The sequence below is a fragment of the Orcinus orca genome, chromosome 13 (assembly GCF_937001465.1).
Source record: "Orcinus orca chromosome 13, mOrcOrc1.1, whole genome shotgun sequence".
In the NCBI taxonomy this organism is placed as follows: Eukaryota; Metazoa; Chordata; class Mammalia; order Artiodactyla; family Delphinidae; genus Orcinus; species Orcinus orca.
In genome coordinates, this window is record NC_064571.1 from 71103289 (window position 1) to 71119197 (window position 15909).

The 15909-nt window shown below is 50.1% G+C and overlaps 1 protein-coding gene across 1 annotated transcript in view; it reads left to right on the forward strand.

Annotated features, from left to right (window-relative positions):
- Positions 1–15909, forward strand: part of CIB4 (calcium and integrin binding family member 4) — an 88706-nt gene that overhangs the window by 13613 nt on the left and 59184 nt on the right. Inside the window, exon 2 of the mRNA XM_033425100.2 lies at positions 9710–9805. The gene's annotated coding sequence lies outside the window, so the exon portion shown is untranslated. The remainder of the gene's footprint in view (positions 1–9709; positions 9806–15909) is intronic.

Genomic DNA, 15909 nt, shown 5'->3' on the forward strand with positions numbered 1-15909 from the left:
ACTGGGAGACAGGACTGTCATGAACAAGCTGGGCTCAGTGACTGATCCGAGGTGGAGAGGAAAGAGGAGGCCAGGTTGTCCACGGCCCGCCCTAGCATGGTGCCCCAGCCACCAGCCCAGGCAGGGACACAGAAGGGTCTCCACGGCCGTGCACAGATTGCAGGATACCTCTGAGTCTCTGAGCTAGGTGTCTGGGAGAACTAGCACACCGAACAATCCGAAGGGGAATGGACCATCCAACCACGTGGACAGGGGGTGGTCTTGGTGCTGGGTCACCATGGGAAGGCACAGGTGGGTACCTGGGCTCTGTGCTGCATGGATGTCTGATGACCCAGAGATGGTACAGTCCAGTGGTCCACGGAACCCACAGTCCATCGGGGAGATGGAGATCAGCTGGAAGGCAGTGCTCAGGCGGAAGGGCACTGTGCCGTCAGGGAGATGGAAAAAGTGATGTCGTTGAGGAACAATGTGGCCAAAGGAATGAGCTGTAACTTGCTGGATCCAAAAGGACAAACGGGAAAACTGCTGCCAGAGGCCCAGGGGTGTCTGATGATGGCCTGACACGGCCCTGGGGGAGGGATTGAGCCCCAGTCCAGAGGCGAGAAGGGAGTCACCCCATAGGCTCCGTGGACCTTTTCTGCCCCCCGCAACACCTTGTCAAACAAACCCTCCGGTCTCTTAATAAGGATTGATGAATTGAGTCAGGACAGAACTCCTGGCCAGAGAACTCTACCCTGTTTCAATGGAGTGGGTCTAAGGATGCAGTCGTGAGGCAGAGGAAAGAGCACAGGTTCTGGGGTCAGCGTCCCTGGGTGGGTCCTGCTCTGCCCAGCTGTGTGACCCACCTTCTTAAAATGTGTTGGCAGGATTAGGTGAGAGAGGGGAAGTACCAGTCCTTGAGTCAGGACTGGCATGTCTCAGTGCTTCTTTCCTTTCCCTCTGTTCCCTGCTTCCCGGGTAAGAGCTGGGGAAAACCAACCCTGCACCATAGCTTAGGGAAGAAGCCAGCCCTGAGGCTTAGGTGATCTGGTCAGGAAAAGGGGCTTCCTGGTCTAGCATGGGTTGCGTGGGCTGTGGATGGACTGAGCTGATTAGAGGCAGGCAAGACACTCAGCAGAGATTCAGGGGAAATTTAGAATCTTGAAATGAGTGTCACAGGAAATGTGTGTGTGTGTGTGTGTGTATTGTGTGGAGTTGTGGTGGAAGTCATCTGGTCGAAATTCCCACTCTACAAGTGAGGAAACAGAGGCCCAGGGAAGGGAAGGGTCAAGGGCATGCAACATGATGATGGTACTTGGTTCTTGATTGAGTTCTAGTCCCATTGCTGAGTTTCCTAGTAAGAAAGATCTCTGACTAGCAAAGAAATAATGGGGTTCCAGGCAATGGCCAGGGTACCAGACTTGAGCAGAGGTATTTGTGTTGACCTTGGGAATCTGGAGGAACTGGAACTTGATTTTTATTGTAGTCAAAATTGTTGAGAACCCAATTAGCCCTGGGTAGGGCTCCGGCTCACCTGCTACCCTGTGAGGCCCAGCCGTCTGCAGAGGGGTGTTCTCTCCTGGAAGCTTGGGACCAGGGAGCTTCAGGGTCTGATGGACTAGGATTCCTGGAGGTGGCTGATCTCCAAGGGTTTGACTGGGGCACACAGATGGCCACGCCAAGGCTTCTGTCCACCCACCAATGGTGAACCCAGAAATATGTTGTCCTCTTTGCCCCAAAACTCAGCTTTAAGAGCACATCCAGTGCATGTGTGGTCCCACTGTCATCTCCATTTTTCCAAGGAGGAAGGATGGCTCCAAAGTCCACCCAGACTGTAAGTGGGGGAGGTGGGACTTCTGGGTTTTCAGACACACTACGGTCTCTGCATCTGCCTCTTCTCTCCGCACACACCTCCCTCAGGGCCTGTGATTCTCCTCAGCTGCCAGGTCAGTTCCCCTGAACACCTTCAACTGTAAGTCCTGTTTCTCACCTCCCGTGTCTGAGCCCTTTCACTCTCAGGCTGGACCAACCTTCTCCACCAGGTCGGGGGAGGGATGCAGAAAGGGAAGCCTGATGCCCCTGTACAGAGAGGGAAATGAAGCACAGGGCTGGCCTGAGCCAATGTCAGGATCCAAGCTTCCCTGTCCACAGGTCCAGTAAGGGAGGCCCAGAGCTGCAGGGAAAGGCAGAGAAACACCACTCTGTTTTCTTAAGCTCCCAGCTGGGTCTGAGAACACCAAATCCTCTTTGAAAAAATAGAAAAGGGATTTAAAAAAAATCAAGATATTAACCTTCTGAAACTGGACACTCCCCTCTATGTAGAGATCAACTTCTTTTCTAAGCATTTTTTTTTCATTTCTATAAACATCTTAATTCAGGCCGACATCATGGCCAGCCTGGATTATGGATGGATGGAGAGACGGATGGCCTCGTCTCAGCCACACAGGCATATGTGTGTGACGTGCGTGTGCACGCACACGCACATACACACACCTGGAACAGCAGAGAGAGCATTGGTCGAGGAGCCGAAGATCTGGGCTTTATTTTCAGCTCTGCTGCTGAACCCTGGACCTCAGTTTTCTCATCTATAAAAGGGGTGGCTGGACCAGCCAGGTTTCTAAGACTCTTTCCCCCCCCCCACAACTTTCTGGCACTGCCCAGCAGTGTAGGTTGGCCGCCTTGCTTCTCAAGGACCCTGCCTGTTTCTCCCGGAACTTCTCTGACAGTCTTCAGGCCTGAACAGCATGCAGGGGGAAGGAGGGGGGAGGGAAAGCATGCATTCCAGTTCTGTGTGGGACCAGGGCTGCTTTTATGGTTATCTCAGCTCTGTTGTAAATGTAAAGTCACATGTAAAGCACCCAGCACGTGATCTGGGCACACCAGAAGTGCTTCCCAAAGTCTGTCCTTTCCCCTTTCACCTCCTTTTCTTAGTTCACCTGGAGGCTCATCCGTATCTGAGGCCCGGTTCCCTTCATCAACCCCAGCCAACGGAGAAGCCACGTCATTTTTGTTTTCTAGCTTCAGGTTCCCCTCAGCCTGTGTCACACGGCTCCAGTGTGAACTCTTGAATGCTTCCCATCACTTTTAGGATGAAGACCTGGCCCCTCGGTGTGGCCTGCAGGGGGGTCTTGCGGATCCGCACCCCCTACTTCTCCAGCCTGGCCTGGCAGTCCACTTACCCTGCCCCTCTGGGCTTTTGGATCCTTCTCTCAGGTCCCCAGTTTGTCATGCTCCTTCCACCTTGGCCTCCTCACGAACCCTACCTCTGCCCGGGCTCGCCCCTGTGTCTACCTGGAGCACACCTGCTCTTCTGACAGTCCTTTCCCCAGGAAGTCCTCCTTGACCCCAGGGAGGTTAGGCCCCTCATGCCGTGGTCCTCTCCTTCCCAATGACAAAACACCACCATAATGAAAAGACCAGCTGTACCTCAAGTATGTGATGTCTGTCTCCGCCACTGGACCGTAAACTCCAGGAGGGCAGGGGCAGGTCGGTGTGTCTGTTTGGTCCAACACTGTCTCCCCAGCACCTGCTCAGTGTCTGAATTCCATAGTAAATGAATGAGTCTAAATGAGTCTAAAATTGCTCTCTTTAAACATACCTGAAACCCTGCTCAGCACCTTCCATGAAGTCCAGGCAGAACATTCCCTAAAATAGCTTCACTCTTCACTCACTCTGACCTCCCCTAAAGGTCCCCTCTTTTCCTTCCTGATGCCACATACTCTCAAAACCTCAAGTTTCTTTTTAAACATACCACCAGCCCAATCAAGCAACACTCTTCGTATCCATATTTCAGTTCCTTCCACCTTCCGACAAGCCCAATCATTTCCAAACCTTGATTATGTTCTGGTTCTTGAGGCTGCAGCCAGCTGTGGTTATTCTCAACTCTCGTTGTCACGGGGGAGGAGGGTAGATGTGCGTAGCCCTGACTCATCGAGGACCGGGAAAGCGGCGCTGAGCGTCCTAGCCTTGGGTAGGGGTGGGCCACAGCAGTGGTCTGGTTCCGGCTAGAGCAGAGGTTATGTGAATCCCCATTCGACTGTCATTTTGGCCAGTGTTCCTCAAAGGATGCTTATAGAACAATGGTGTCTTGAGATGTTTTGCAAAAGAAAACGTCCTGCGCTCCAGTGTGTTTGGGAAATTCTAAGCATCACTCAGCGTTAGTTTTTGTTTGCAAGCATCAGAAGCCAGCTCTGCTAATTTAAGCTTAAAAGGGATTTATTCTAAGGACCTTGGGCAGCTCAAAGAATCTCCTGCAGGGTCAGAAAACCAAGGGCAGAGCAGCCAGGGACAATGCCCAAAGTCATACTGTATGCCTGGCCCCAGGAAGCCCCACTGCTGCCGCCGCTGAACTAGTGCTTTATACTTGTGCCACTGGCTCCACCAGCCCTGGAAGCCGCTTCTAGAACTGCCACCACTGAAGCCTCTGAAAACAGATGGTGGCTGCTGCCACCATTGCTGCCACCACTCACATCAGAGTAGAACCTACATATTCTGGGCTTCCTTGCATCACGGTCTAGGGGTAGAGTGAGGTCACGTGCCCGCGCCCTAGCTCAAGAGAGGCGGGGACAATGTGAATTTCACATTACACTTTCAGCTTCTGTACTGGGAGGCAGCCTCTGCTTCAGCAGACAGGGGAAACCCGTAAACATAGGAAAGGGGGGCAGGTGCTGATTGGCCCAAAATGACAACTGTTCTCTGCACTGTGGGCCCTGGACACCTGCCCTGGGAGTGCGCCGTGCTCTAGCGCAGGGTCTACCAGTCTTAGTACTGTTGACGTTTGGACCAGACACTTCTTTGTGGTGGGCTATCCTGGGCATTGTGGGATGTTTAGCATCCAGGCCTCCATCCACCACATACCAGTAGCCCCCCTCCAGTTGTGAAAGCTAAAAATGTCTCAGTACATTGCCACATGTGCGCTGGGGGTGAATTTGCCCCTGGCTGAGAACAACTGCTCTAGGAGATGTGTAGGAAATGTGTAATATGTCTGAGGAAGTAAGATTGATTTAACCCGGTTCCCCAAGCTTATTTGACCATGGAGACATTTTTTTTTTTTCTCTAACTCTCTTTGGCTCTATTTCACAGAACTTCTTCGGGAAATGCTGAGTTTATAACTGGGGCCCTCTCTCTTCATGTTTCATGGAGGTAGGAGGTTGCACAAGCCAAATGGTACTCCAGGTCTCCCTGTCACCTCCTTCCCATCTGTCAACCTCCCTGGACAAGGCTGAGGCTCCTTGAGGTCCAGCTTTGCGAGGACCCACTCTCTGGGGAGTTAGTTGTGACTTTAGGAAACATTCCCAGGGTCCCAGGGAGGGGTCTGCAGAATGCCATTCAACGTGGAGAGTCAGTCTTTTCCCCTTGGCTGTGAACCTGCCCTGCAGGCAAAGCTATTGATCTAACCACCAGGCACACTGCCCCGGGGATACACCTCTGCCTGTGGCGGCCCCCTGGAGCCCCTGCACTGTTTGACAAAGATCCCACAAGATTCAGGCTCGGGACTTCTCTGGTGGTCCAGTGGTTAAGACTCCGTGCTCCCAAAGCAGGGGGCCTAGGTTCCATCCCTGGTCAGGGAACTAGATCCTGCATGCCGCAGCTAAGGCCTGGTACAGCCAAATAAACAAATAAATAGTAAAAAAAAAAAAAAAAAAAATTCAGGCTCAAGAACGGCTAGTCTCCAGTATGTGGGCCCAGCCTCCCAGTCTGTATTCCCCACGCGTCCACCACGTCAAGGCCCAAGGAATGCCCTGGACACAAGGCCAAGTCTGCCCCAACCCAGGAAATACCCTCATCACCGCGATGCTGGATGGGGTCACAGGCCCTAGAAGGGTGGGGCCGCTGCCCACTGGCCTTACCTCTGGGAAGGAGCTTTTGGAGCTGCTGCAGGCTGGGAAAAGGAGCGCGGGGAAGCAGGTGTCCTGGGCAGCTCAGCTGCCCGTTCTGGAGACTTCTGTGATCCAGCAGTTTTCCCATACGGATGGCTCTGCTCCTGCAGGCAGCTTCACATTTGGCGCTCCCTCACGTGGCTTAGAGCGTCTCTCGCTGACCTTGGCTCTTAACCTTGGGAAACTGGGACTATGGAAATATAATAGTGTCAGGGTTAGACAAACCTGTGTTTGATCTCGGTCGCACCACTTAACGGTGGAGTGATCAGGTCACCCTTATTTCGGAACTTTAATTTCATCATCCGTGTAGATTTTTAAAAAGCACTTTTCCTGCTCCTACATTTGATAATTCTAGATTTTAGGCACTAACAGGTGGCTCCTGGGTGAGTCTCACTGAAGCCTTCCTGAGAGTTTAGGGACTCATGTCCTGGACCACAGGGCGCATCTTCATGGGGCAGGGGAGACAACGGGAATGAAAAAACAAAGGCTTAAAAATGCCTTGGATCCCGACCAGCCAGAGGATGCGCGAATGGAAAATTCCTGCTGTGTGTCAGAGGCCCACCTGGCCCGGGTGACAGCCAGCGAGCCAGACACACAGGCCCCACTGCGTGTTTAGACAGCACTTTTCCTGCCCTGGCCAGAGTTCACCCTGCCCCCCACCAGTGCTCATCCTGGGGAGTGGGGACGGGCGGGGGTCCTCACCCGGGCCCAGGAAGGCTTCCTGTGTATTAATATCTGAGCAGGGGCTGGGGAGTGGTAGCGTGAGCTGTAATAGGAAGAATGAGCAACAGGAAGCCCAGGTTTGGCCCCAGTCTGCCCGGAACCCATCTCTGTGACCTAGTCCAGGACGCAGGGTCCTCATCTGTGTGGTGTGTGGGTTGGACAGGGAGGTCTGCAGCGTCCTCATCAGTCCTGACATTCCACTGGCGGAGGCCTACATTCTCTCAGAGATTCCGCATCTGCCTTGGGAGAGGCCAAGCCCCTTTCAGGGGCAGGATCTGGGGGCAGCTCTCAGAAGCTTCCCTCAGCCTTAAGCTCACCATCTGAGCTTCAGGAAGTCAGCCAAGCCATTGTCGGGAGCTGTGGGATCGCCGACTTTGCCAGCACTCTCAGTGCCCACCGAGGCCTGCAGGTGACCCCTGGGGGGCAGGCTCTGGGTGAGTGTAATGAAATGGACTCACTCCACCCAAAGATGGGGGCCAAAGGGGTGGGGGGCAAGAGGAGCCCTGAGCCAGGGGGGCAGTGCTTGTCCAACACCATGTGGGGGAGAGGCCCTGAATCTGGAAATGCTCCGGGGACCAGGCCCCATGCTCTAGCGTGGCCCGGGAATGTCATTGGGCTGCACCATGGCTAGGATGTAGTGGCCCTCAGACTTTGCACACATCCCACGCTCATAGCCTCAGCTGTATAGGGGTCCAAGGCCAAGCTGGGGCAGCCAAGTGCAGGTGGGGGCATTCAGAGCCTGCATTACGGTTGAATACATTGGCCAAGGCTGACCTGCATGTTCCTGACTCTTGGGATTTTGCTTGGCAAGTTGGGTCTATGGGTTGGATTAGTTCTGAGAGCCTGACAAGGCCTGGTCTGGGATAATGGTTAATTCACCAGGGTCAATGCAACTTGGTCTACTGGACACCCTCCCTTGAATCTCTTCTCAGCTCAGGTTCCCACAGAGAGAAAAGCCCTCTCATTACCTTTTACCTCTCCCCTGGATGCCAAGAAAATGTGACACATTTCCACCCAAGGACACCACTGCTTCTGAACTCTGCCCATCCCTAGCCTGTCTCTGCCCAGACCACCCTTCAGGCAAATACTTACAGGAAAGTACTGGAATGACACCACAGACAAGCCAGAGCAAGGACAACCCTGGCCCAGACAACGAGTCACTCTGCCTAGCTGCTTGGACCAGCCCACTGGAGAGGGCTTCCAGGCCTCATCCTGGCCTACCGTTCCCCTCCTTCCCTCCATCCTTCTGTCTAAGGCCAGAGCTGAGCTCCCCTAGTCGCTCAGAAGGAATGGTCTCTTTCTCAATCCTAGTCAGCCCCTCAGCGCCAGGGCACACCCGCCCTCTCTGAAGCCCCAGCTGCCGGCGCTGCCAGAGACTTACTCCAGGGAAGCTGCCTGCACCTCGCCCCTGCCCTACCCCAGGTCAGTTTCACGACCCCTTCCACTCAGGCAATCCCTTCTCCTACGTTTTGTTTCCTTCAGCCTGTGTTTTTTCCCTCTGATTCCTTATACGTGCTCCCAGCGATTCGGGTCACCCAGAAATCTCTTTCTTGCCTCTTGTGGGACCAGGGTCCACATCACAACGTGCCTCTCTGAAATTCAAGGATGCTCCAGGGTGGGGATAGATGGGAGTGCATACACACACGTGTGTGTGTGTGTGTGTGTGTGTGTGTGAATGCACGTGATTTGGGCATAAGCTCGGTCTGCACAGAGTACAATGTCTTCCTCTTACAAAGGTGATGATAGACTGCTCCCACCTTCCACGTCAGCCAGGCCAGGTGAGGGCAGGTTCTGAGAGGTCAGCTGACCTCCCTTCTGGGTCATGCCACAGAGCAGGGCATGGTTTCCAGGAGCCTGAGCCCCACCTCAGATCTCTTTCCACCCTGCGCTGCTTGGGTGCTAAGAGAGGGAGGTGTGAGCCCAAATATCGTTAGTGAGGGGTGGTGTTGGAAGGCAGCTTGACCCTGGGGAGGGGTCTGGGCTCAGTGGGGTATGGGATGATGTGTGGAAATGATCACCAGGGGAGTCACTCACTTTTCCAGAGTGTTCCTTTGGTCCCACAGCTCAGGATGCATCCTGATTTATGAGGCGCAGGATTCCAGCAGCTCTGGGAAGGGTTCTGGTTTCTGCCCAGTCTAAGCTCTGAGGAGAGGCAGAAGGGAGGGCCTGGCACTGGAATGTTAGGAGTTAGGAAGCTGAGGGGGCGGAGCCTGGTAGGACTCAAGCAGGAGCCCGCCGAGGATGAAGGATGCTTCCACCTGCCTTTGGCTACAGACCCTCAAGCCAAAGGTGGAGGAAGTGAGCCCCTAGTCTGGGGGAAGCAGGTCCTCAGAGCAGATAGGCTCCCTGGATGAGCAGCAACTCCCTGTCGGCTCCCTCGCGGGGCTGGCTGCTTCTGCTCTGAGACTGAGCTGTTCTGTCACAAAGCACAGCAGTGTTTGTCCGAGCCACAGAGAAAAGGTGTACACTGTGCATTTGCTTCCATTTAACAGATGAGGAGACTGAGGCCTTAGGTTAAGAGAAGCTAAGTGCTGCCAGGTCTCACAGCTAGAAGGTGGTTGAGCCAGGCTGCAAACTGACACTTTCTAATTCTACGTCCAGTCTCTTTCCATGAGCACAGACATCCCCTAGCTGCGCGGAGCACTGGTGTGGCACAGGGGAAGGGGCAGTGAGTCTGCAGGCAAGCAAGCCCAGCTTCCAATCCCACCCCTACTAGTATTGAGTGTGTGAACTGGGGCATGTTGCCAAAGCTCAGTTTTCTCATAAATGAAGCGGATGTAATCAGGGATGCATGGAGCTGGCTCGTTCTAGCTCCCAAAAGCCAATTGTGTGTATTTCTTTTCAATTCCTCATTCAGTCATATGAAGCTGATTAGCTTGAAAAGGGCCACAGCAGAATATTTACACCAAAGAAATGAGAAAACCTGCAGGTCAGGTCTTTGCTCCCCAGAGGGTCAGTTGTCATCCCTGGGGACAATTCTCACCCTACAGGACTAAGGAGTGAATCAGACAGTCTGTCAAGTTCTTACCACCATGTCTGGATTGGAGCAAATACTCACAAATGACCGGCAAAGGTAAAGGTTTTATCTTTTCTTCATCCTTATCATGTTTTATCCCTTTATTCACCAGGAGAGTAATCTGGGCAAGAGGAATTTTCTTCCATCATATCAGTGAAGACATGGAGGCCCCGAGGGACCAGGTGACTGAGCGCAGAGGGGGTAAGAGGTAAGCCTGGATTTGAACCCAGGTATTCATGCTCCTCATTCTGGGCCCTGGCCACTACTCTTGGCTGCCTTCCTGCACCAGACAATTTAAAGTCTCAGAAATATGGGGATCCTAGAGCCAGAAAGAATGTTGGAGATCATCTGTTGACAGTTCAGGTCCCTCATGTCACAGATGAGGAAACAGAGGCCTGGAGAAGGAAGGACCTACCCAAGGTCACTCCACCAGTTATGGCTCACTTGGAATTAGGATCCCAGATCTCTGGATTCCCCATCCAGATCTCTCTCCACTGGACCAAGCTGCCTTGAGACCCCTGAACTGGGGTGGGATTATCCTACCCAGACAACACGGCTGATGCCCAGTATGAAGGGAACAGGACGGCTGTTAGGGAGACTGCCATATTTCCATTCCGGGGAGAGGGGATGTAAAAATAATGTTATTTGTTCTGCCTACACCACCAAGTTATGTGAAACTGTCCTGTACATGCTGAAGGACTTACAAATATAAGTTAGTGACATTATGTCAATCAGCAAACATTTATGAACCAGAGGCTCCCACAGGCAGACTTTGGGCCTCTGGGGGCAATAGAGCACTGGCACTGATGGGCCAGGGCTGGACTGTAATCCCCATGGCCCTGCTCATGTCCTCCTTTCCTCCCTCCCTCTCTCTCTCCCTCCCTCCCTTCCTTCCTCCCTCCCTCCCTCTGTTCCTTCCTTCCTTTCTCCCTTCCTCTCTCTCTTCTTTCCTTCCTCCCTCCCTCTCTTCCTTCTTTTCATTTAATAAATATTCACAGATTGCTAGCCTTCTGCCAGGGCCCCACTTGGTGCTAAGGAAGCAAAGATGAATAAGGCAAAGTCTTACCCTAAAGCGTTTCACAGAAGAGAAAAAGGAAACAAACATGAGATAGAGCCACCAGGAACCCGTCCAGGGGCCAGAGGGGCTCAAGGCGCATTGCGTTGGTCAGTTGTGTGTGTGTATGTGGGAGGGGTTGGTAGGGAGAAAGGACATTTCTTTGCAAAAGAAGCACTGAGGAGGTGTGAAATAGCCTGGAAGTTTCTGGAAATGGCAAACATGGGCTTGGGTTTACAGTATAAGCTTTGGTCTGGAGTCACACAGGCAGAGTTTGGAAGCCTGGCTGTGCTGTGCACTGTGTCACCTAGGCAAGTTTCCTCATTTGTAAAATGGTGTGATAATTTTTACCTCACTGGGTCATTGTGAGGAGTCACTGAGATCGTTTATTCAGCAAGATATCTTCTGGGTGCCTACCACGTGCCAGGCACCTTTCTAGGCATGAGCGGGCGCAGGGAATAAAATAGGTCAGGTCCCTGCCCTCATGGAGCCCATATTCTAGTGGAAGGGGACGAACAGCGAACAAATACAAACATAGCATGGTGTCAAGTTCCTGTAAGTGACTGAAACTAGTAAAGAAGGTGTTTGGGGGCGGTCCCTGGGGTGCAGCCCCCAAGGGGAGGATTTGTGAATGGTGTGGTCTCAGGGGGAACCGTGGACAAAGGGAGGACACAGACAAAGTCCCACACGGGCAGCCTCAGCCTGGCCTCTCTGGGGCTCTGGAGTGTAAGCTGTGCTGGGAGGGGTCCCAGCCTAGACGAGGGGGAGATGCTGTGAGTTAGTATGTGCTTAGGGGAGTGTCTGGTGCACTCCTTAGCCATGGAATGAATGTCCCTGAAGCCTAGTCAGTCTCCGTCTCTGGGCCACCTCGCACACCATTTGCCACCGTGTGATCTAGAACAGTCTGCAGTTTTCCAGAAGCCTCTGCGTCCTCTCACTGCTGGGTACCTCTGCCCCTGCTGTTCCTTCCTGGAATACAACGTCTCCACTGTTGCCCCTGGAAAATTCTTAGTCATTCTTCAAGTCTCAGCTCAAATGCTGCCTCTATGTCTGGGAAGACTCTGCCGGGCCTTCCTGGGGACTTTCTTCTGCATAACCTCTCGATTGGTCTGGACCACCAGCAAGGCAATAATATTGCTTTAAAATTACCTGTTCATGAGCCTGTCTGCTCACTAGGCTGGGAGCTCCTTGATGACCTGGACAGGTTCTTTTCAGCGCTGGGTCTCCAGAGTTTGGGACACACAGTAAGGCCTCAGGAAACATTTGCTGAGTAAATGAATGACTCTGTCACTGAGTAGCTTTGTGCCTTTTGGTGAGTCAGATAATCTCTCTGAGCCTCAGTTTTCCCAACAGTAATGATAGCTACACCTAAATCATAGTGTTTTTAGGAGGCCAAGTGTGATAATGAATATAAACTCTGAAGTACTATCCAGACGTGTTTTTTTTTTTTTTTTAATAAAATGGTAGAAGAGAAAAGATCCATTCTGGAGCTCAGCAGTGGCTAAAGGGACCCAAATGGCTACAGAAGACCTTGGGTCAGTCCAGAAGACCTCTGGAGAACATTTCAGTAGGAGAGCTCTGAACAGGTGCCGGGTTTGCACCTGCCTTCTCTGACATTTTCTCTGCCACCAGCCAGGACTTGAAGCTCTGGTTCTAGGAAGGAGTTTATAACCCCCATGGACCCTCACTCTCCACTTGCAATAACTCAGCAATAACAATACACATCCAAGCCATTGGTATCGAGAGGAATGGAAACTTCTTCCTGCAGGTGAAGAACTGATGAAAGGAATCTTGCTAGTTGGACACAGGACTCATCTGTGGTCACCGTTGCAGGTGAATCTTGTATAGGGATGCCTCAACTCTGTAAACTTTGTTCCAGTCCACATCCAGTCTCTTCCAAGGCTGTTCTTCTTTTCCTGACTCTCCGAGAAGACTGTCTTCCCTTACTAGTCTGTTCTGTTCTTCCATATCACCTGCCAGGCTTTCCCTCCGTTACCCTGGTCTCCAAGGAACCAGAAACAGGATATTTTCCTCCATTCTCCCCTGGCTGCAAGTTCTCTGGAGTCCTCAGTGTTGTTTCCTCTTTGGTCCCATCTTGATTCCACCCAGGATTTGGGGGCCTTTTTAGTTACATCAGTACATGGAGAAGGCCTCCTCATGGAAGAGCTTATGATCCCAGAGTCCCTCCCTCAGCCACAGTACATGGCCTAAAGTACCCCCACACTTACATATAAGATGGTTATTTATCCTTCAGTGTATCATCATCAAACCACTCCTTGACTCCAGGTGGCCTGGCTTGCTTTCCCACCATTCTGCAGAACTTTCCTTCCTCTCTCTAAGACACCTATGAGCTACTCTTGGCCAAGTTAATTAGCAGGTACAGGCCTGTGCCTTCAAGCTTCAAGCCCACTCCCAAGCCATTTAGCCAGTCCCTAGTATAAATGAGTCCTGGTGAAAATCCAATATTGTAGAGAAGTAAATTTTCCCCTAATTAATCTATAAATTAAGTGAAATCCCAATAAAAATTTTAGTAAAAGTTTTAAAAAATAGAATTTTAAAAGCAAATTCTAAAAGTCATCTAGAAGAAAAAAATGAATAAGAAGAGCCAGGAGAATTTTGACACAGTAAGAACAACGTATAAACATTTACTGTAAAGTGATCAATACAGAGTGATATTGATGTATGAACAGATAATCCAAACAATGGAACAGAGTAAAGAAATAGATCCATGGAAATCTAGCGTATGTGAGAAGGGCATTTTAAATCATTAGGAAAAGACTGATGAGTCAAGAATGGTTTTGAGACAATAGATTACCCACTTTGGAAGAAATTAAATTAGACGCTACATTGGTGATGGTTTTAATTTCTGAAAAGAGAATTCATTCTACTATTTTAATCAGAAAGGAATTTGTGGAAGTTATGTATAGCTGCCAGAACTGTGAAGAGAGAGGAAAAGGATTTAGATTGAGCTTACCAGAATGACTTCCAAAGCCACAGTGCAGAATTCAACCACTGAAGGAGATGCTGTTGCTACAGTCTGGAAGCTTCCAGATAGTAGGAAGCTTTTGCCATGGGTGCTATTCCAAAACTACAGCACCTCTGCCAGGATCTTCTCCAGTAAAATGGAAGATGTGCTGCCTTTTTCTCCAGGTAACTCAAAGCTTCATGTGAGTTGTATCTGCTTAGGTCTTTTAAAAAGTAGACACCAAGATGGAGTTAGAAGGACAGGAGATTTGTTGGGACACTGCATGTAAAAGATAAAGGGGGGACTTCCCTGGTGACACAGTGGTTGGGAATCCACCTGCCAACGCAGGGGACATGGGTTCGATCCCTGGCCCAGGAAGATCCCACATGCCGCAGAGCAACTAAGCCCGTGCGCCACAACTACTGAGTCTGCGCTCTAGAGCCCACAAGCCACAACTACTGAGCCCACGTGCCACAACTACTGAAGCCTGTGCGCCTAGAGCCCGTGCTCTGCAACAAGAGAAGCCACCACAATGAGAAGCCCGTGCACCACAACAAAGAGTAGCCCCCGCTCTCCGCAACTAGAGAAAGCCCATGCACAGCAGAGAAGACCCAAGGCAGCCAAAAATAAATAAATAAAAAATAAAAATTTAAAAAAAAGATAAAGGGAAGAAGGAGCAGGGGCAGCAGGGAAAGCCTTCAGACTGTAATTTAGGTGTGACATCTGTGAAAAGAAAGGGAACAAGAAAGAAGATTGGGTAGAAAAAGCTTCAGACTGTGATGCAGCTTTGAGAAAGTCTTGGCTACTACAAGATTGCCCATGGAAGAGCTATTCTATGTGGGGAGAAATGGCCACACTCTAGTTTCCTCTTCATGCTCAGTCATTGGCTTGGAACTGTGGCAGATTCTGAAGGCATCCAACTGGGGGAATCTCCATTACATCTGGAATCCTATCTTCAAGATAGTCTGCAATATAGGAAGACATACCAGAAGGGCATTGATATGAATGTTGATCCAGCTAATCTATAGAATCCATCTATAACAGACCCTTACCTCACACTATATGCAAACCAAATTTCAGATGGATTAAAGAGGTGCAGGTAAAAAACAAACCTATACAATTACTGGAAGAACATAAAGAAAATATAGGGACATATTTCTATAACCTTGGAATAGAGAAGCTCTTTTAAAGCAAAACACAAAATCTAGAAAACATAGAGACGTATTTTAAATTAGTTTTTAAAATTTATTTCCATGTTTTAAAAAGTAATAAACATTAACATACTTAATGGTGACAAATTAGATGCTTTTCCTCTAAGATTGGGAACAAGACAAGGATGTCCCTCTCACCAGTCTTATGCAATATTGTGCTGAAAGACCTAACTAATGCAAGAGGACAAGAAAAGGAAATAAGACGTATGGAATGCAAAGGAAGAAATAAAACTGTCTTTGTTTGCACATAGCATGATTGTCTATGTAGAAGGTCACAAAGAATTAATGAAAACTGGAAATAATATTGTGATTATAGCAAGGTTCAGGATACATGGTTAATATACAAAAATTAGTTACTTTCCTATATACCAGCAGTGAATAATTAGAATTTGATATTCAAAAGACAACACAATTTACATTAGCACAGGAAAGAAAGAAAGAAAGAAAGAAAGAAAGAAGAAAGAAAGAGAAAGAAAAAAAGACTTAGGTAGAAATCTACCAAAATATGTGTAGGATATATATGAAGAAAACTACAAAACTTTAATGAAAAACTCAAAGAATATCTAAATAAATGAAGAAATATTTCATGTTCATAAATAGGAAAACTCAAAATTGTTAACATATTAGTTCTTCCCAATTTGATCTCTAGATTCAATGCAAACACAATCAAAGTCCCAGCAAGTTATTTTGTGGATATCAACAAACTCATTCTGGGGCTTCCCTGGTGGCGCAGTGGTTGAGAGTCCGCCTGCCGATGCAGGGAACACGGGTTCATGCCCTGGTCCGGGAAGATGCCACATGCCGTGGAGCAGCTGGGCCCATGAGCCATGGCCGCTGAGCCTGCGCGTCCGGAGCCTGTGCTCCACAACGGGAGAGGCCACAACAGTGAGAGGCCCGCGTATCGCAAAAAAAAAAAATACAAAAAAATAAAACCAAACTCATTCTAAAGTTTATATTAGAATGAGTGACTTCCCTGGTGGTGCAATGGATGGGATTTTGCCTTCCAATGCGGGGACTGCAGGTTTGATCTGCAGGTTTGAGCTGGGATTCCACATGCCTCAGGGCCAAAAAGCTGAAACATA